Genomic DNA, 23,295 nt, shown 5'->3' on the forward strand with positions numbered 1-23,295 from the left:
TGTACAAACACATGGAAATTAAACAACATGCTCCTGAATGACTAGTGGGTCAATGAAGAAATTCAGAAGGAAGTTGAAAAACGTCTTGGAACAAATGAAAATAGGAACATAACATATTGAAACCTGTGGGATACAGCAGAAGTTGTACCAAGGGGGAGTTTATAGCTATGAGCACCTTCATCAAAAAAATAGAAAAATATCAAATAACCTAATGATGCATGTTAACCAGAAAAGCAAGAACAAACTAAACCCAAAATTAGTAAAAGAAAATAAATAATAAATATCAAAGAATAAATAAGTGATGTTGAAATGAAGAAAACAATAGAAAAATAAAAGAAACAAAAAAATGTTTTTTGCGAAGTTAAAGTCAACAAACCTTTGGTTACACCAATGAAGAAAAAAGGGAGAATATCTAAATAAAATCAGAGATGAATAAGGACACATTACAAATGATACCACAGAAATTCAAAGGATCATTAGTGGCAACTATGAACAACTATTTCCCAATGAACTGGAAAGTCTAGCAGAAATAGACAAACTCCTAGACATATACAACCTGCCAAGACTGAACCATGAAGAAATCCCAAACCTGAAGAGACCAATAACAAGTAATAAGATTGAAGCCATAGTAAAAAGTATCCCAGCAGAGAAAAGCCCTGGCCCCAGAGGTTTCACTGCTGAATTTTACCAAACATTTAAAGAAGAATTAATACCAGTACTACTCAAGTTATTTCAAAAAATAGAGGAGGAGGGAATATTTTCAAACTCATTCTATGAGGCCAGTATTATCCTGATAGCAAAACCAACAAAGACAAATTTTTAAAAGGCAACTACTGGCAAGTATTCTTGATAAACATTGATGCAAAAATCCTTAACAAAATACTAGCAAACCTAATATAACAACACATTTATAAGATGGTTCATTGTGATCAAGTAGGATTTATCTCAGGGCTGCAAGTATGGTACACCATATGACGTCAATCAATGTGATACATTGTATCAACAGAATGAAGGACAAAACCCATATGATCATTACAATTAATGCTGAAAAAGCATTTGATAAAGTTCAACATGCCTTCATGATCAAAACCATCAAAAAAGTGGCTGTAAAACAAACGTGCCTCAACACAATAGAAGCTATATTTAACAGGCCCACAGCCAGTATCAAATCAAATGTAAAAAAAAAAACCTGAAAGCCTTTCCTTTAATATCTGGAACAAGAAAAGAATGCCCATTTCACCACTGTTATTCAACATAGTACCGGAAGAAGTACTATGTCTAGTACTAGCTAGAGCAATTAGACAAGAGAAAGAAACAAAAGACAATCAAGTTGAAAACGAAGAAATCAAATTATCCTTGTTTGCAGATGATATGATCTTATATTTGGAAAAACCTAAAGACCCCACCAAAAAACTATTAGAACTAATAAACAAACTGAGTAGAAGTTGAAGGATACAAAATCAATATCTAAATATCAGTAGCATTTCTACGTGATAACAGCAAACAATCTAAAAAAGAAATCAAAAAAGTAATCCCAATTACAATAGCTACAAATAAAATAAAATACTTAGGAATTAATTGAATTAAAGAAATAAAAGATTTCTATAATGAAAACTATAAAACACTGATGAAATAAATTGAAGACACACCAAAACATGGAAAGATACATTCCATGTTCATGAATTGGAAGAATCAATATTGTTAAAATGTCCACACTACCTAAAACAATCCACAGATTATATGCAATCTCTACCAAAATATCAATGACATTCTTCACAGAAATAGAAAAAAAAATCCTTAAATTTATATGGAGCCACAAAAGACCCACAATAACCAAAGCTCCTCTAAGCAGAAAAAAACAAAACTGGGGGTGTCATATTATCTGACTTCAAATTATACCATAGAGGTATAGTAACCAAAACAGCATGGTACTCACATGAAAACAGACACATAAACCAATGGAACAAAATAGAGAGCCCAGAAGCAAATCCATACATCTACAGTGAACTCATTTTCAACAAAGATGCCAAGAATATTGGGGAAGGTCAGTGTCTTCAAAAAATGGTACCGATGGTGCTGGGAAAACTGAATATCCATATGCAGAATAATGAAACTGGACTCCTTTCTCTTGTCATACACAAAGATCAAATCCAAATGGATTAAAGACATGTCTAACACCTTAGCCTATTAAACTCTCAAAAAAAAAAAATGGGGGGAAATTCTACAGGGCATTGGACTTTGCAAAGAGCAAGGCACAGAAAGGCAAACTTTGCGTATTTTCACTTGTGTGTGGGAACTGAAAATTAAAAGAAGTGAACTTATGGAGATGGAGAGTAGAATGATTGTTACCAGAGGCTGGGAAGAATTCTAGGTGAGTGGGGAAGGTGGGATGGTTAATGGGTACCGAAATATATGTAGCTAGAATGAATAAAATATAGTATTTGACAGCACAACAGGGTGACTAAAGTCAACAATAATTTATTGTACATTGTAAAATACTAAAAGAGTATAATTGTATATGTTCATAACACAAATAAGGGATAAACACTTGAGATGATGAATACCCCATTTACTTTTATGTGGTTATTACACACTGTATGCCTGTATCAAAATATCTCATGTACCTAATATATACTCCTACTATGTACCCACAAAATTAAAATACAAATAAAAGAGAAGTCAGATAACTATTTTAAAATAAAATAAAGAATCTGCCTTTTGACTTCTCCCCACAACACTGCCTTCTTCTCATACATATAACTTCAAAACAAAGCAATAGCAATGACAGCATACTCAAACTTGACATAATGAAATTATCTGTATTCCAAATGAAAATATATGCATCCTCTTCCTCAAAGTGAATATCCACATTCAGTCACCATAATTATCTCTGAGAGATATTCAGTCCTTTTATATTTAGTGCCATCGCAAGCTAGTTTTGATATCCTGCTATTTATGGATTGCATAAAGTTAATAACCAGTAATACACTCTCTCTAAAATACTAGAGGAAGACAAGAAGACAGACATACTAGAGATTACTATGGGGCGCTTCTCAATGATGTAAATCTTTCCCTTTATTTAAGGAGCTCTGAGTCTATTATTTGATTAGGTCAGGCAGGCAAGTTGGGAGGGACCATGAATTTCCAATGTGGTGCATCACCCAAGTCACTGCCAAACCTAGAAAGTTTTTAAGTGGGACCTTAATGGGTTATTACCAGTTTCAGTTCTAGGATCCTCATGATCAGTTAGTCACTTCCAAAAGTTTTCTCAATGTCAAATTTTATTATCATCACTCTCACCCAGTTGATAATTATGAAAACCACATCACCTAGCTTGACCAATTAAGTGTTGCTGTGTGGCCTCAGTCAATATAGGATGCCACTGTATATGGTAGTATCATCCCAGCAAACATACAACAAACACTGCAGTCTTTTTCAAGAATGCTGCATTCCCCTTCTCAATGAATTTCTTAATATCTAATGAAGAAAGTGTTTCCTTTTTTATTTTTATTTTTTAAATTTCACTCTAAGTTCCAGGATACATGTGCACAACATGCAGGTTTGTTACATAGGTAAATGTGTGCCATGGTGGTTTGCTGCTCCTAACAATCCATCACCTAGGTTTTAAGCCCTGCATGCATTAGCTATTTGTCCTGATACTCTCCCTCCCCACCAACCAACAGGCCCCGTGTGTGATGTTCCCCTCCCTGTGTCAATGTATTCTCATTGTTCAGCTCGCACTCATGAGTGAGAACATATGGTGTTGGGTTTTCTGTTTCTGTGTTAGTTTGCTGAGGATGATGCTTCAGGCTTCATCCAGGTCCCTGCAAAGGACATGATCTCATTCCTTTTTATGGCTGCATAGTATTCCGCGGTGTATATGCACCACATTTTCTTTATTCAGTCTATCACTGATCGGGATTTGGGTTAGTTCCATGCCTTTGCTATTGTGAACAGTACTTCAATAAACATACGTGTACATGTATCTTTATAATAGAATGATTTCTATTCCTTATAATACCCAATAATGGGATTGCTGGGTGAAAGGTATTTCTAGTTCTAGATCCTTGAGTAATTGCCACACTGTCTTCCATAATGGTTGAACTAATTACATTCCCACCAACAGTGTAAAAGTGTTCCTACTTCTCCATAGTCTCGCTAGTATCTGTAGTTCTTGACTTTTTAATAATCTCTATTCTGACTGGCATGAGATGGTATCTCATTGTAGTTTTGATTTGCATTTCTCTAATGATGAGTGATGTTGAGCTTTTCTTCATATGTTTATTGGCCACATAAATGTCCTCTTTTGAGAAGAGTCTGTTCATACCCTTTGCACTCTTTTTCATGGGATTGCTTTTTTCTTAAAAGGAACTTAAATTTTTTAAAGTTCCCTGTAAATTCTGGATACTAGACCTTTGTCAGATGGGTAGATTGCAAAAATTTTCTCTCATTCTTTAAGTTGCCTGTTCACTCTGATGACAGTTTCTTTTGCTGTGCAGAAGCTCTTTAATTTAATTAGATCTCATTTGTCAATTTTAGCTTTTGTTGCAATTGCTTTTGGCAATTTCATCATAAAATCTTTGTCCATGCCTATGTCCTGAATGATAGAGTCTAGATTTTCTTCCAGGGTTTTTATGGTTTTGGGTTTTATGTTTAAGTCTTTAATCCATCTTGAGTTAATTTTTGTACAAAGTGTAAGGAAAGGGTCCAGTTTCAGTTTTCTGCATATGGTTAGCCAGTTTTCCCAGCACCATTTATTAAATAGTGATTCCTTTCCCCCTTGCTTGTTTTGGTCAGGTTTGTCAAACATCACATGGTTGTAGATATGTGGTCTTATTTCTGAGGTCTCTATTCTGTTTCATTGTTCTATATGTCTATTTGGTACAGTACCATGCTGTTTTGGTCACTGTAGCCTTGTAGAATATAACCACTGACCCCACAGAAGTAGAAACTACCATCAGACAATACTATAAACACCTCTAGACAAATGAACTAGAAAATCTAGAAGAAATGGATAAATTCCTGAACACATACACCCTCCCAAGACTAAACCAGGTAGAAGTCTAATCCTTGAATAGACCGATAAGAAGGTCTGAAATTGAGGTAGAATAAATAGCCTACCAAAAAAAAAAAAAAAAAATGCCCAGGACCAGACAGATTCACAGCCTAATTCTACCAGACGTACAAAGAGGAGCTGGTACCATTCCTTCTCAAACTATTCCAAAAAATTAAAAAGGAGGAACTCCTCCCTAACTGATTTTATGAAGCGAGCATCATCCTAATACCAAAACCTGGCACAGACAAAAAAAAAAAAAGAAAACTTCAGGCCAATAACCCTGATGAACATCCACGCGAAAATCTTCAATAAAATATGGGCAAACTGAATCCAGCAGCACATCAAAAAGCTTATCCACCACAATCAAACTGTTTCATCCCTGGGATGCAGGGCTGGTTCAACATACACAAATCTATAAATGTAATCCATCATATAAACAGAACCAATGACAAAAACCACATGATTATCTCAGTAGATGCAGAAAAGGTCTTCAATAAAATTCAACATCCCTTCATGTTAAAAACTCACAATAAACTAGGTATTGTTGGAACATATCTCAAAATAATAAGAGCTATTTATGACAAACCCACAGCCAATATCATACTGAGTGCGCAAAGCTGGAAGCATTCCCTTTAAAAACCAATGCAAACAAGGCTGCCCTCTCTCACCACTCCTACTCAACATAGTATTGGAAGTTCTGCCCAGGGCAATCAGGCAAGAGAAAGAAAGCAAGGTATTCCAATAGGAAGAGGGGAAGTCAAATTATCTCTGTTTGCAGACGACATGATCCTTTATTTAGAAAACTCCATCGTCTCAGCCCAAAAGCTCCTTGAGCTGATAAGTAACTTAGGCAAAGTCTCAGGCTACAAAATCAATGTGCAAAAATCACAAGCATTCCTGTACACCAGCAATAGACAAGCAGAGAGCCAAACCATGAGTGAACTCCCATTCACAATTGCTACAAAGAGAATAAAATACCTAGAATAAATTAACTAGAAATACAGCTAAAAACGTACGTGAAGGATCTCTTCAAGGAGAATTGCAAACCACTGCTCAAGGAAATAAGAAAGGACACTAACAAATGGAAAAACATCCTATCCTCATTGATAAAAAGAATCAATATTGTGAAAAATGGCCATACTAACCAAAGTAATTTATGGATTCAATGCTATTCCCATTCAAACTACCATTGACATTATTCACACAATTAGAAAAAACTACTTTAAAATTCATATGGAACCATAAAGAGCCAATCAACAGCCATGTCAATCCTAAGCAAAATAATAAATAGCCAAGTCAATCCTAAGCAAAAAGAACAAAGCTGGAGGCATCATGCTACCTGAAGGAACTGTTTTGAATATCCTTTTGAGGAATAAACCTAGAGAGTACCCAGTCTCCCTAAATTCTTTAGATTTATCTTTCTTCAATATACAAATTTATTTCTGTCATTTCAACTTCATTTGATACATTCCACTGATGAGTTCAGGCTTCAGACAAACAACCAAATGATCAATTAGAACCACTTTCAGGTGCACAAGCTGATGCCGTGCATTGAATCTATTTATCTATTTCTACAGATATTGATGTGTTTATGCATTCATTCAACAAGGATTTATTCAGCATTTGCAGGCTATCAGACAATATTGTAAGCATTAATAAAGCGAACAAAACTTCTGAGTTTATGAAGTTTACAGTTGATAGGAGAAGAGTGAATACAATAAAACAAATAAATATTTTAAAATATGTAGTGCATTTGAAGGTAATTAGCACTCCAGAAGGAAACAGAGCATTCCAAGGAAGGTTAGAAGCATTGAGGTGTATAATTTTACATAAGGGGGATCAGATTAGGCACTTTGAATAAAATGACATTAAGTAAGCAGAGAGAAGAATTGTTCTGTAGGATTTTCTTTAGAAAACTCATAGTTTTAGAAATACCTCATTTTCCTCATTTACATCCTTTGTTAATAAAATTTGCTAAAACTTACCAACATTTTACATTAACAAATACTACATAGCAACTGGTTTTTCACTGGCCCTCTAAAGTTCATGGAATACAAGAATTCAAACATGTTATTTCCATCTTAGTCAACTCATAACAAGCTTATTCATTGTCTGACAAAATTCTTCCTAATCACCACAAACTATGGTAGAATTATCACTGGGAGCTAGGTGTGTATTATGAAATAGAAATATAATGTTAAGACTTAAGCACCTTGATCAAGGGGAGTTGAAATTTCTTTTCAAATAAAGCATTAATCTTCAGAGAACGCATGAAAAAGCCTAGCAACACCTTCCAACTTGTCAGTAAATACACATGTATTGGCTCTTCTATTTTAACTGGCACACTTTAAAGGAAACATCCAAGTCATAGCTTTTGAATTGGAAAATTAATTACTGATTTGTCTCTGAGCAAATAATTCAATTAAAGCTATTTTCTCAGAGAATGGTTAGTTTAAGAAATTTAATATAGAAACTCATTTATTGTTTAAAGTTTTTGTGGATCACCTCAAATACCAAAACAGGTAACTTTTATGGAAACTATAAATAGGTTATAATGTAGAATAAGCACACTAATAAGAAGTAACTCCAATGACCTCCTTTTTTTTTTAATTTATTTATTATTATTATACTTTAAGTTGTAGGGTACATGTGCATAATGTGCAGGTTTGTTACATATGTATACTTGTGCCATGTTGGTGTGCTGCACCCATCAACTCGTCATTTACATCAGTTATAACTCCCAATGCAATCCCTCCCCCCTCCCCCTTCCCCATCATAGGCCCCGGTGTGTGATGTTCCCCTTCCTGAGTCCAAGTGATCTCATTGTTCAGTTCCCACCTATGAGTGAGAACATGCGGTATTTGGTTTTCTGTTCTTGTGATAGTTTGCTAAGAATGATGGTTTCCAGCTGCATCCATGTCCCTACAAAGGACACAAACTCATCCTTTTTTATGGCTGCATAGTATTCCATGGTGTATATGTGCCACATTTTCTTAATCCAATCTGTCACTGATGGACATTTGGGTTGATTCCAAGTCTTTGCTATTGTGAATAGTGCTGCAATAAACATACGTGTGCATGTGTCTGTATAGCAGCATAATTTATAATCCTTCGGGTATATACCCAGTAATGGGATGGCTGGGTCATATGATACATCTAGTTCTAGATCCTTGAGGAATCGCCATACTGTTTTCCATAATGGTTGAACTAGTTTACAATCCCACCAACAGTGTAAAAGTGTTCCTATTTCTCCACATCCTCTCCAGCACCTGTTGTTTCCTGACTTTTTAATGATCGCCATTCTAACTGGTGTGAGATGGTATCTCATTGTGGTTTTGATTTGCATTTCTCTGATGGCCAGTGATGATGAGCATTTTTTCATGTGTCTGTTGGCTGTATGAATGTCTTCTTTTGAGAAATGTCTGTTCATATCCTTTGCCCACTTTTGGATGGGGTTGTTTGTTTTTTTCTTGTAAATTTGTTTGAGTTCTTTGTAGGTTCTGGATATTAGCCTTTTGTCAGATGAGTAGATTGCAAAAATTTTCTCCCATTCTGTAGGTTGCCTGTTCACTCTGATGGTAGTTTCTTTTGCTGTGCAGAAGCTCTTTAGTTTAATGAGATCCCATTTGTCAATTTTGGCTTTTGCTGCCATTGCTTTTGGTGTTTTAGACATGAAGTCTTTGCCCATGCCTATGTCCTGAATGGTACTACCTAGGTTTTCCTCTAGGATTTTTATGGTATTAGGTCTAACATTTAAGTCTCTAATCCATCTTGAATTAATTTTCGTATAAGGAGTAAGGAAAGGATCCAGTTTCAGCTTTTTACTTATGGCTAGCCAATTTTCCCAGCACCATTTATTAAATAGGGAATCCTTTCCCCATTTCTTGTTTCTCTCAGGTTTGTCAAAGATCAGATGGCTGTAGATGTGTGGTATTATTTCTGAGGACTCTGTTCTGTTCCATTGGTCTATATCTCTGTTTTGGTACCAGTACCATGCTGTTTTAGTTACTGTAGCCTTGTAGTATAGCTTGAAGTCAGGTAGCGTAATGCCTCCAGCTTTGTTCTTTTGACTTAGGATTGTCTTGGCAATGTGGGGTCTTTTTTGGTTCCATATGAACTTAAAGCAGTTTTTTCCAATTCTGTGATGAAACTCATTGGTAGCTTGATGGGGATGGCATTGAATCTATAAATTACCTTGGGCAGTATGGCCATTTTCACGATATTGATTCTTCCTATCCATGAGCATGGTATGTTCTTCCATTTGTTTGTAAGAAATAACTAAGATCAGAGCAGAACTGAAGGAGATAGAGACACAAAAAACTCTCCAAAAAATCAATGAATCCAGGAGTTGGTTTTTTGAAAAGATCAACAAAATTGACAGACCACTAGCAAGACTAATAAAGAAGAAAAGAGAGAGGAATCAAATCGACGCAATTAAAAATGATAAAGGGGATATCACCACCGACCCCACAGAAATACAAACTACCATCAGAGAATACTATAAACACCTCTATGCGAATAAACTAGAAAACGTAGAAGAAATGGATAATTTCCTGGACACTTACACTCTTCCAAGACTAAACCAGGAAGAAGTTGAATCCCTGAATAGACCAATAGCAGGCTCTGAAATTGAGGCAATAATTAATAGCCTACCAACCAAAAAAAGTCCAGGACCAGATGGATTCACAGCTGAATTCTACCAGAGGTACAAGGAGGAGTTGTTACCATTCCTTCTGAAACTATTCCAATCAATAGAAAAAGAGGGAATCCTCCCTAACTCATTTTATGAGGCCAACATCATCCTGATACCAAAGCCTGGCAGAGACACAACAAAAAAAGAGAATTTTAGACCAATATCCCTGATGAACATCGATGCAAAAATCCTCAATAAAATACTGGCAAACCGGATTCAGCAACACATCAAAAAGCTTATCCACCATGATCAAGTGGGCTTCATCCCTGGGATGCAAGGCTGGTTCAACATTCGCAAATCAATAAACATAATCCAGCATATAAACAGAACCAAAGACAAGAACCACATGATTATCTCAATAGAAGCAGAAAAGGCTTTTGACAAAATTCAACAGCCCTTCATGCTAAAAACGCTCAATAAATTCGGTATTGATGGAATGTACCTCAAAATAATAAGAGCTATTTATGACAAACCCACAGCCAATATCATACTGAATGGGCAAAAACTGGAAAAATTCCCTTTGAAAACTGGCACAAGACAGGGATGCCCTCTCTCACCACTCCTATTCAACATAGTGTTGGAAGTTCTGGCTAGGGCAATTAGGCAAGAGAAAGAAATCAAGGGTATTCAGTTAGGAAAAGAAGAAGTCAAATTGTCCCTGTTTGCAGATGACATGATTGTATATTTAGAAAACCCCATTGTCTCAGCCCAAATTCTCCTTAAGCTGATAAGCCACTTCAGCAAAGTCTCAGGATACAAAATTAATGTGCAAAAATCACAAGCATTCTTATACACCAGTAACAGACAAACAGAGAGCCAAATCAGGAATGAACTTCCATTCACAATTGCTTCAAAGAGAATCAAATACCTAGGAATCCAACTTACAAGGGATGTAAAGGACCTCTTCAAGGAGAACTACAAACCACTGCTCAGTGAAATAAAAGAGGACCTCCTTTTTTACATAGCAAATCCTTATTGAAAATGCCAGAGCCACAACCTCATGTTAATGAATGATATGACAGAGAAATGATTGTTTCAATAAAGATATTCCTAAGGCAATCAGCTTTTTCTAGGACTAATTATTGATCTATAAAGATTAAGTAAATCAAGATGGAGATGATATAACTTCTTATGGCCCACTTCAGTGGAAAAATTTATTTTCAATGTATTGACTGAAACTAGCGTTTGCTTGCTACCTTCCTGTCCCTTACATTGTATTATTTTAAAACATAATCTGATGTCATCATCACAGAATTCCTATTGAGCAGGTATAATTACACCCCTTTCAAAGATGGGGGATCTAAGGCTCCAAGGTAGATGGACCTCGCTGAGATCATACATACAAGTGATTAAGTGGTAGGACCACAGCTAGAGTTCAAACCCTTTGATCCCACTTTACCACACTCTACACTGCCCTGTGACTCTCTCTCTCTGCCAGCCTGGCACTAGGATAATCCCTCGTAATACCTTCTTTTCTTATGACCCACCTATATTTACTACATTTTTTTCAGTTTACTATTGATTAGGAAATCACATCCATAACAGAAAACTTATCTGTCATGTTTCAATCACCAAATTTGCCTATAGTAGAGTAAGAATTTAATAAACACATAAAATAGTCACACTTTTTCAAAGAGTGAAAACTTTTTCACAGTCCTGTTTGTTTTTAATAGAACGTGAAATATACACTAATTCATAGAGAAATGTGGGAAGAAGTCTTTTGCTTCAAATACTGAATAAAATATTTCTCTATATATGTTCAGATACAAAGTCTCATAAAATATTAATGTCTTGGCCACAACAAATAAGAAATTATATATAACTTTCTTGTGCTTATATGCCACCATATCATTAATTATATTTCAACTAGTGCTATTCCTGAGAAGAACATCAATTCCTTGGTCTCCGATACTGTGATTATGAAGATCCCTAATAAAACTTACACATAATTTAGATATATTGCTTATGTTGTTTTTAGATGACTAAATCACTGCTAAATAAAATTCATGGTGCTTAATTATTTTTAAAAGGCCCACCTTAATTAGCAAGTCCTTAATGTATAATATGAATACATTACATAATTTCAGATGTCTCTAAATCTTAAAACTGTAATTTCACATAGTCCTGTAATTTCCTCCATGTTAAAAATGCCTGTTCTAGTAACATCATCTCATTCCAGAGAAATTTCCTCACTAAACAATAAACTTCTTTAAAAGACAAACCACACAAAGAGAGTTCTATCACCTTTGTATAAGAAAACCAGTTTCTCTCCAAAAACAAAATCAAATGGAAAACCGCTTTTCAGGTGAAAAATATTACATTTTGAAAATTTCAATTTGGTCAAGAATTTTAATTTTTAAACTAAATATCTTCCATTTCTTCTTTGTTAAATGTTAAAGCATATCTCAGAGTAGAAATTGCATCCTGATACAATTATCATGTTTGAAATCCTCAAATTCTCCTCTTGGGAGGATATAAGAGGCCCAAAATTAAGGGTATGGCTCTTTGAGTTTCCTCACAGCAGTCTCTCCTTGAGCCCTGTCTATAAACTATTCAGGATAAAAAAAGACCAGATTGATGAATAAGTAAAAAGTATCTGAGTGCCACTAACTGTACATGAGCCAGGATTATGCAGGTGTTAAAAAGCAAGTTCACAATTGTGCTCACAACAATGTCTCACATCTATCCGCACTGCACAGGTTACCTCAATTAAGCTCCCTAAGCAGCCTAAACATTAAGCAGAGCAAGTATTTTTATCCTCATTTCCCTATTAGAAAACTGAGGCTCAGAAAGATTCAAATGACTTGACCAATGTTACTGGCAGTATCAAGGCTTGAATCCAGATCTCTAATTCCTGGTAGATGCTATGCCACTGCACTGAGTCAGATTTTGAACTGAACATGTCTGATACCAAAGTATGTGCTTTTACCACTATATTGTATTGCATTACCAACATATTAATAAACCCTTATAGATATTCTTAGTTCTAGCACTTGTAATCTGTGGTGTAAATTTAGAAGGCAATATTACGAATGATACCATTTCAGTAAAATCAAAGATCACAAATGATATCTGGGTTATATTAAACATCTATTTATATTACCTCTATAGTATTACACTTTCGTATTTTATAAAAACTATCGTCCCAAGACTTAAAACAGTTTGTCTTATTACTTATTTTTGTATTAATATCTAACTTATAAAAGGAAATGTTATTTCCAATGATTTAGAGCTTTATGAAGAAAACATATCCTAGTCATGAATTTTACATGAACATAGAAGAGAAATAAAAAGACCAGAAAAAAATAGATTGTATAGTCTAAACATCACAGACACTGAAGAAAATCCCTTAGGAGGTGAACCTTCACTATTAAAGAAGACCAAGGACCAGTTTAGGCCATTGACAGGCAGCTCAGGTAAGAAAAACCACTTTTTCTCCCATCTTTCACCTATATCCATACATGTATCCCATTTGCATCCCAATTCCCCTAGTTTTTTCATTCTCTCTTCTTGGTAACAATATTTCTTCAGTCTAATGCTTTTGTCTTTCTCTCTATTCTTCATTTCAAATTCATTATTTTTGCATGACTTTATTGTTTCCCAGGCCTTCTGAAGTCATCCTCACTCCTTGTTTAGACCCTTGATCTTTGAGATGTCCATCAATGCTTGACCATGTTTGGAAATATGCCTTGAGATCAAACATGATTTAGTAACCACACACACTTTGACACCTGTGCCTGGGATCAAATAAACTGGAGAGAGAAGGAAACATGTGTAGAAATTGGGAGGAGGTATAACCCTTGGGAACATAAAATTTTTACATGTCAATCTGTTACTCAGAATGAGGTCTCAACAAAACCAGCAAAGTATTGTCAAATAACTTTACCTTATTTTCCTTGGAGATAACACTTTCTAAATTTTTCAGATGTGATTTATTTAGGCTAATCATAATTTTTATCTGAATTCAATAAAAAAAGAATTAGTCAAATCAGGCATTATCATTTCTTTTTATCAAAGTAAAAGCTAGTAGTTTCCTGGATAAGAGGATAAGAGATAGAAATAAAGTACCATCCAGTATTAGCCTGACAATAGTGTAAGATAAAACAAATTAGCTTTACTACAAATAATGCTAATTAAAATTTTTCTTTAAATCGATTATTAGCACCTTTTTTTTCCTTTCAAAACAAATAGACTTATTCAAAACTGACATTATAGATATCAAACACTATGCATAACAAAGGTAACCAAGATAAGCAGTTGTACTTATATAAATTAATGGTGTACATCTGAGTGGGAGAAAACAAAAGGTGTTTGTACTCTATTTCAATATGGTAATTGTAAGTGCAGAGATAAGAAGCACATTACTCTAAAGCCCAGAGGTAGCATTTCTGACAACTCAGATGCATCTCTTCAGGGCAGGTAGTTAAAAGGTGAGGACAGCCCTTCTATTAGACCTGGCAAGTGTGCTGTTAATTGAAGAGTGCAATCCAAGATCTATAATTGCTTCTGAAAAAAAACAGGCAGCAACAAAGTTTAGTATACTAACTGTCAACAAACATCTGCTGAAAGAAATAGTTAACACCACAAGGCCCAAGAAACACAGAGTAGATGTTAAGATCAGCCATGTTGCAGCACAATAAATGCTTTGCTGGGACATTAGACCAACTTACGCTTGTCTGAAAGTTTGCATAGTTAACTCTGCTGTTTTAGAATCTAAATTGACTGCTTCATAAAAGTGTTAAGTGTCAAAAGTTCACACAATTGAGATGTTTCAAAAAACTGAGGTCATTGAATATTTGCCATCAAATACCAGATATCACATAATGCAAAAGTAATCAAGTAACAGAAAGGGAAAAATAACTAAACAGTCAAAGCAGCCATCACATAATCTATCTCCTAATGTCCCAAAGTTATCTTATAGAGGAAACAACTCAGCATCTGCTTACTATTATTTAAACACTCTTTCAACAGATTTTTAGCATATAGCTTCAGAGTCCACATATGAAATTGGAGAGTTACATTCAGAAGAGAAAAAAAAAAGTCAGGTGACAGACAATGGCCACTCAGGAATAAAGGAATGAGAGAAAAGTCATAAAAATAACACAAAGAATACAAGTATGAGAGATGGAGTCCACTCAGTTCAAGCAGCAAACTAAACTATTTCACTAACCTTGACTTTCTTGTTCTTGTTGCAATTGTAACACATTGAATTACATTCACACTTACATGTAGCTAATAGCAATAGGATATTTTTAAGAGAGTAAGTTCAGAAAGTTTTAAGAGAGTAAGTTTTGAGAGAGTAAGACTTCCCAAGCTAATTGGTACCTCCAGAAAGTAGAAACCCAAGGTCAGGATGCAGCTGAATTTTGGAAATTTCACCTGTATATTCCTCTCTTTCATTGATAAATTACATAAAAATGAGCTTCTCCTCAAAGCCCCAACTACGTATCACTAATGAACAGAAGTCTCATTTACAAGCCAAATATAAAATGATAGCATTTGCTCTCAGAGTAAACTGTGACATGTTACATGTGGGATTAAAATAGCCCTACTTGAAGCTGGCTAAAGACTATTGGGTCAGATGGAGAAGACCTAAACTGCACACAGATAGGTAAGAAACAGTTAAACAGCAACCTATAAAGAAGGATAAAGTGGACATATCTTTATCTCCTCTTTATTCCAAGTAACTGAAAATGGTAGGAAAGAATTAAAGAAATGGGTATTTCTAAATGTAACCTACAAATCAATGCTAAAGGGGGGAAAGCTTCTAGATGATGCTTGTCTTTGATGTAATTATTTTACCATCTAAATTCAAGTTATAGGAGCTCTTCCAAATTAAGGAAGTGCAAGAAAGATTTTTTTATATACACAATAGCTAGAATGCATTCTAACTGAAGCATAGTGTATTTGTCCATTTTTATACTACTAGGAAGAAATACTTGAGACTGGGTAATTTATACAAAGGATTAATGGACTCACACTTTCACGTGACTGGGGAGTCCTCACAATCATAGCAGACAAGGTGAGGAAAGAGCAAAGGCACATTTTACATGGTGGCAGGCAAAAGAGCATGAGCAAGGGAACTGCCTTTTATAAAACTGTCAGATCTCATGAGACTTATTCACTATCACAAGAGCAACATGGTCAAAACTCACTCCATGATTCAATTACCTTCCACCAGAACTCACCTACAACACATGGGGATTATGGGAGCTACAATTCAAGATGAGATTTGGGTAGGGACACAGCCAAACAATATCATTCTGCCCCTGACCCCTCCCAAATCTCATGTCCTCACATTTCAAAACCAAGCATGCCTTCTCAACAGTCCCCCGAAGTCTTAATTCATTACATCATTAACTCAGAAGTCCACAGTTCAAAGTTTCATCTGAGACAAGGCAAGTCCTTTCCACCTAATAACCTGTAAAATCAAAAGCAAGTTAGTTACTTCCTTCATACAAGGGGAATACAGGCATTGGAAAAAATACACCTGTTCCAAATGGGAGAAATCAGCCAAAATGAGGAGACTACAGGCCCCACGCAAGTCTGAAATCCAATGAGGCAGTCAAAACTTAGAGCTCCAATATAATCTCCTTTGGCTCCATGTCTCACATCTGGGTCACACTGATGCAAGAAGTGGGCTCCAATGGCCTTGGGCACCTCTACCTCTATGGCTTTGCAGAGTACAGACCCCCTGCCACCTGCTTTTACAGCCTGGCATTGAGTGTCTGAGCTTTTCCTGGCCCACAGTGCAAGCTGTCAGTGGATCTACCATTCTGGGGTCTGGAGGACAGTGGCCTTCTCATAGCTCCTCTAGGCAGTGACCAAGTGAGGACTCTGTTTGGGGGTTTCAACCCCACATTTCCCTTCCACACTGCCCTAGCAGAGTTTCTCTATGAGGGCCCTGCCCCTGCAATAAACTTCTGTCTGGACATCAGGCATTTTCCTGCATCCTCTGAAATCTAGGTGGAGGTTCTCAAACCTCAATTCTTAACTTCTATGCATCCTCAGATTCAACACCAAAACCTAGCTGCCAAGGCTTGGGCCTTTCACCCTCTGAGGCTACAGTCCAAGCTGTACCTTAGCCCCTTTTAGCCATGGCTGAAGCAGCTGGGATGCAGGGCACCAAGTCCCTAACCTGCACACAGTAAGGGGGGCGGGTCTGAGCCCAGACCACAAAACCATTTTTTCTCCTAGGCCTCCAGGTCTGTGATGGCTGCTGTGAAGGTCTCTGACATGCCCTGGAGACATTATCCCCACTGTTTTAGTGATTAACATATGGCTCCTTGTTACTTATATAAATTTCAGCAGTTGGCTTGAATTTCTCCCCAGAAAATGGGTTTTCCTGTTTTAATGCATCATCAGCCTGCAAATTTTTGCAGTGAGCCAAGATTGCACCATTGCACTCCAGCCTAGGCAATAAGAGCAAAACTCTGTCTCAAAAAAAAATTTTTTTTCAAACTTTTATGCTCTGCCTCCTCTTGAACACTGTGCTGTTTAGAAATTTCTTCTGCCAGATACCCTAAACAATCTCTCTCAAGTTCAAAGTTCCACAGATCTCTAGGGCAGAGACAAAATGCCTTCAATCTCTCTGCATAGCAAGAGTGACCTTTACTCCATTTCCCAACAAGTTACTCACCTCCATCTGAGACCACCTCAGCCTGGACTTTATTTTCTGTATCACATCAGCATTTTGGTCAAAGCCATTCAATAAGTCTCTAGGAAGTTCCAAACTTTCCCACATTTTTATATCTTCCTCTGAGCCCTCTAAACTCTTCCAACCTCTGCCTGTTACCCAGTTCCAAAGTTGCTTCCATATTTGGGGACATCTTTAGAGCAGCACCCCATTATTCTGGTACCAATTTACTCTATTAGTCCATTTTCATACTGCTATGAAGAAATACTTGAGACTGGGTAATTTATACAGAAAAACAGGTTTAAAGGATTCACATTCCACATGGCTGGGGAGGCCTCACAGTCATGCCAGAAGGCAAAGGAGAAGCAAAGGCATGTCTTACATGGCAACAGGCAAGACAGCATGTGCAGGGAACTGCCCTTTATAAAACCAACCACTATCACAAGAATGGCACAGGAAAATCCCACACCCATGATTCAACTATCACCCAGTGAGTCCCTCTTAGGACACATGAGAATTATGGGAGCTACAGTTCAAAATGAGATTTGGGTGGGGACACAGCCAAACCGTATCACATAGTAAACCTCCTGCACTGCATGGACTTGAATAGTATCTCATAGAAACTGACATAACCAAAGTATAATTTCAAGAACTGTGTATCACATAAACTAGTTCATTCAGACACTCAGAGGTCTTTCATAAACAGTCCTTCCATAATCCAATAATTTGGAGAAGTTCATTTCATGGAGTATGTAAAGGCTTTGGGAAGCCCCATATTCAAGTAGCCTGTTTACCTTTCTATAATCTGGTGTTCTTAAAAAATTATCTGACCATGGAACTACTTTTTCATATAAAAAGTATTAATACCTTTTGCAATAATGCTCCAAGGAATATAATTTTAAAACCATATACCTAGAGAAATTAATGAAGTTTACCTAAATTCTAAATGTTTAACAACTATAGACATGGAGATACCCTTTTCAATTTGCATATGATACCAAGTACAAGAAAATTATAAGTTCAGTCTGAGCTTTAATGAATTAGTTTGAAATGTGGCATCATTTAAGAAACAAAGTTCTAATTCTGTTTGGCTTTGAAATTGGAAAAGTTACTCTTGATGTATCTCAGTATGTAAGACTGAGAAAATTATTAAGTAAGATTTGTGTCTTAACCATTTTACACTCTATCCAGCACATAATATGTACTCAAAATAGTAACTGTATGATAAGAAAACCAGTAGATAACAAAGAACTGGGTCTACAGACAAAGAAAATGACCTAGATTGAATGAGGACAGAATTTTCCTTAAAAAATCCACTTCACACTGTGGTACATATATGCCATGGAATATTATGCAGCCATTAAAAAAAACCACAATCATGTTCATTGCAGCAACATGGATGTAACTGGAAACCATTATCCTAAGTGAATTAATGCTGAAAACAGAAAACCAAATATTACATGTTCTCACTTGTAAGTGGGAGCTAAACACTGGGTACACATGGATACAAAGATAGGAACAATAAACACTGAAGATTCCTAAAGAGGAGGGAAAAGGGAGCAGGGAAATGGGTTGGAAAACCACCCATCAGGTGCTATGTTAATTACTCAGGCAACGGGATCTTTTAGAAGCCCAAACCTCAGCATCATGCAATTTATACATGTAATAAACCTATATACAAATCCCTAGAATCTAAAAAAAACTTTTAAAAAATTCATTTCACCAGTACCCTTATAATGAAGAATTGGTGCTTAACAACAGACCAATAGGCAAGCATACCTAAGTGTTATTTATATGTGTTCATTCATTTATGTAACACTCCATTCAGCAAAGTCTTTGAAGTTACTATGTATTCCTGTGTGTTAAAGAGGCCAAGTTTTCTCTTGACTTCTGTCTTTGTCACTTCCCTTTGTTCCCTTGTTCCCTCACCTCTTTCAGAATATTAATCTGTGAGGAATCTCACCTATGAGCCCTTTTGTTGTCACCTTATATAAAATAGTAACAGTCTTCACACACCCACCCACCCACCCAAAACAGCATTCTCTGCTATTTTTCTTTACAAGCACCTAACATCATCTGACATACTGTGTATTTACTTATCTGTTTATTGTCTGTTTTTCCTACAGAATAGAAGGTCTATGAAGTCTCACCTGTTCTGTTCATTCCTGTGTCTTCATTTCCTTGAACAGTTCCTGAATTATTTATTAATTCATTATTATATTAATATTACCTTTATATATATTTATATTATTTTATATATGACTGCAATAGCTATTTTTATTAAAACATTTTTGTTTCTACATTAATCAAGTGTAGACTTTAATTTTTGCTTTAATTGTAGCAATGAACATTTATCCAGTGATATTCAGAGAAATTCCAGTGTTGGATCAGTTTCTGCTCTTAATTTTTTAAAATATATATCAAGTACACATTATGTATATGTGAGATACAGCAAAACACCCATTTCTAGTACATGAAAATTTATGTGTTTATCCACATAACTGTACAATTAAGAATTGTTATAGTTCTGTATGACACAGTTTAGAAATGAATAGAGAACAGAGGCATGGGTATATGTAACTCTCGTGACATTAAAAGATATTAGAAGTGTTCTGCTGTGGCTGAAAGGGGGACATTTATGTATAACAGAAAATTAAAACAAAATTATTGTAATTGATATAAATATTTTTTAACTTTTATTTTTCTTTGAGAGATGGGTTTTTGCCATGTTGGCCAGGCTGATCTCAAAATCCTGGCCTCAAGTGATTCTCCCACCTTGGCTTCACAAAGTGCCGGGATTACAGGTGTCAGTCACTGCGCCTGGCCTGTAAATGATATGAATCCTTAGTTACCCATTCAATAGCCTAAACCTTCTCTCAGGTCAGGGAGTCTAGAAGTAATAGAAATTTATTTTTTCCAGCCATTTTTGTAGCTCAGGGGGCCATGAGACATAATTCTGGAAAATACTACGTAGAAAAAATCTGATTGCTTCTGGAAAATATTCCAGCCTTAAAAAAAGAGATACACAAGTTGAGTGATCCCATTTAACCCCTGCTCTTTCTTTTTTCTCTAGATGCCATTACACTGGGACTAGTGCCAGGAGCCTTAGCAGTCCTCTGTGACTGCACTTGAGCCAAAGGACAAGGCCAGCATCCTGACACAGGCTGAAAGTGCCTGGATTCTTTGCTGACATCACCAAGCTAGTTAACCATTTCCATACAGCCTACTTCTGGGCTTCCTATTCATCAACTTAAACATCCTAATGGTTTAAGACATCCTTAGTTTTCTGTTACGTGTAATCAAAGCAGTCTTTTATTTATTGAGCATCCATTTCCTGCATGGATCTCAAACACAAATCACTTTCCCACTAAAGAAAATGAATTATAAACCCTACCTTCACATAGTGAACCAGAGAAAGTAGAAAGCAGAAAATACGTTGACATAGATACACAGATAAACAATTGTTCAGAGATCTACCAGGTCAAGTAAACACACTAAAATGATTTATTAGGTTGAGCAGTCAGGATTTCTGCAGAGTATATAAGGGTGAAGCAAAGTGATTGTATAAATTAATCGATAAAGACTATAATTTGATCAATTGCATTAAAAAATTAGAATAAAGACCTGAAACTGAAAAGAGACAATTCCAAGATTTCCATGGGATTGCCAGGCAAAAAAAGGAAGAACTATGATAACACAAAAAATGAGAGTCCCAACTGATCAGAAAAGCCTCCTTCTTGGCCCCTCTAGTCTTATCTCCAGTCCCTAGCAATATCATTAGTCCCTGAAGAAGTATCTAATTTTTTTAAATTGTGTGTTTAAATTAATTTATAATGAAACTAACATAGGTATTATTCTGTTTTAAGATTTAGGCATATTAAATAAATCACTTCATTAATCCCAAATTCAAACACCGCTGTTTATTTTTTTACATTGGTATCTTGATGGATTGAATTCTACCTAATAAAAATTTCCCTAATTTTGTTGCATTTAGTAAATACCTCCTCCCTCTCCAAATTCTATATCTAGATAAAGTTATTTCTCTTATTCATGTCCATTCAGAACATCTCTACCTGAACCAAGAAGTAGAGTTTGGGTCTTACGATAACTAGTTGGGCACTTCATGAAACGTCTGTGAAATGAGGTGTGAGCTCTCAGCCCATAAAACAATAATTCCCATTCTTTACCACTAGATTCAGAAAACATGGACTCATGTTTGAAACATTTCATGAGGTAGAGGAAGAACTCCTAACATGTGATATATTATATCCAGCTTCTTGGTGTGCTGAAGCCAAGATAGATTTCGGAGTTTGTTAAACAAAATTATAATAGTTAGCTGTAGTGAGGTATCAGCCTGTGTCCCAAACATTCTTCTCACTTTCTTTCTCACTGTATCTCAGAGCTTGAATTTTCACATGGCAAAATCGAGCACAGAGAATTATTGGATGCACAGTGGAGAACACTGGAGAAACGGATGACTTCTTGTCTAAGAAGATGTATTATTGCTGTTTTCCTAACTACATCGAGACTATTCAACATCTTTTCCTGGGCATAAAAGGATTATTTACAACACGTATCAGCCTGAGCCACTAATAGAGAAGAGCGAGTAATGACAAAATTTCATTATTCAGAGGTCTCAATCATTTTTTTCATGTCAAATGCAAAATATCTCAAGTTCCAAGCATTTGCATGATGCTTCTATTATTGTAATATGCCCAATTTTAATATGTAATTTAGAAATCTGAAGCTAAAGTCCTTTGTTCTCAATCTTTTATGTCCAAAGTAATTCATGTTATTCAAGTCAAATTTTCCATCACGTAGTGAATTTTTCTACTGCTAAAGGGAACTTTATTTTTCCCATCTCTAGGATCTCTTGGACTACAGTTAAAGTATTAAAAAAATAAAATATCAGTACTTTTACTGGAAAATCTGCTCAAATCTGAGTTCTGGATATGTAAATTCACAAGTACGACATTCAATGACAAACCATTGTCCATGAATCCTAAGAATATCGATAATAAATAGAATGTATTGTAAACTGTGTGCCAGGCACTTGCCAAGCCATTTCACTTGGCAATGTAAATTTACACTTATGCAAGGCCTTTATTTCCAAGTATTTCTACTAATACTCCATTGTATTTTCACTTGATAACTCAAAGGCAAGTATCATCTCTCTTTCTTTTATGTATGAAAAAGCTGTGACAAAGTCCATGCTTCTGTCTATGTAAAAATGAAAGCAACAGCTTAATGTTGGAAGGAAGTCAGGATGCAGAACAAAGTCTGATATCATTATATGCCTCTAATTTTTGCTTAATAAAATATTTTCTCTGAAATTACAATACATTATATATACTGTGCATTAGCATTCTCAAAATGCTTTTTCATACAGTATCTCATTTGAACTTCACAATCACCCTTTAACAGGTGTGTGTGCATATGTTTTTCAAATGGGACAATAATATTTTGGTCATTGTCCAAAAGTAAAAATAATCCAATTTTTAAGATAAAAGCAGATACTAAAAGATGTCAAAGTGACTTACCCAAGTTCACATAGCTTCACTTCTGGACTTCCAGTAGGTACCATGTTCTTCTCACCATAGCAAATCACAACCAAAATTTGGCTTTTTCCTTTTCTATAAAAATGTTAAAATATATTGCTCTCATTTCTTAAAATCACCAAGGAATATTTACTAGACATCAATATTGTTCTACTTCTCTCTCTTTATAAGTTAAAACACCATGAGACTGGTTTTCTAATCAGCATACCAGCTACCAATTCTAAAACTGTCCTTCAAGGCAGTCACCTTGAAAATCTTTAGTCCCATTACAAGCATAACTGACTGATCAAAACATGTTTAAAATGTTTTAGGAGTTACTTTGAAAATCAGGTTACAAGCCACAAAAGAATAT

General features: G+C 35.7%; 1 long non-coding RNA gene across 1 annotated transcript in view; it reads right to left on the reverse strand.

The window, feature by feature from the left end:
- The window catches only part of LOC144340730 (uncharacterized), a 71,793-nt gene extending 48,773 nt beyond the window's left edge, over positions 1–23,020 (reverse strand). The window contains exon 1 of the long non-coding RNA XR_013417020.1: positions 22,926–23,020. This is a non-coding gene — a long non-coding RNA (uncharacterized LOC144340730). The remainder of the gene's footprint in view (positions 1–22,925) is intronic.
- Between the last annotated feature and the right edge of the window lie 275 nt (positions 23,021–23,295).

The sequence above is a fragment of the Macaca mulatta genome, chromosome 4 (genome assembly GCF_049350105.2).
Source record: "Macaca mulatta isolate MMU2019108-1 chromosome 4, T2T-MMU8v2.0, whole genome shotgun sequence".
In the NCBI taxonomy this organism is placed as follows: domain Eukaryota; kingdom Metazoa; phylum Chordata; class Mammalia; order Primates; family Cercopithecidae; genus Macaca; species Macaca mulatta.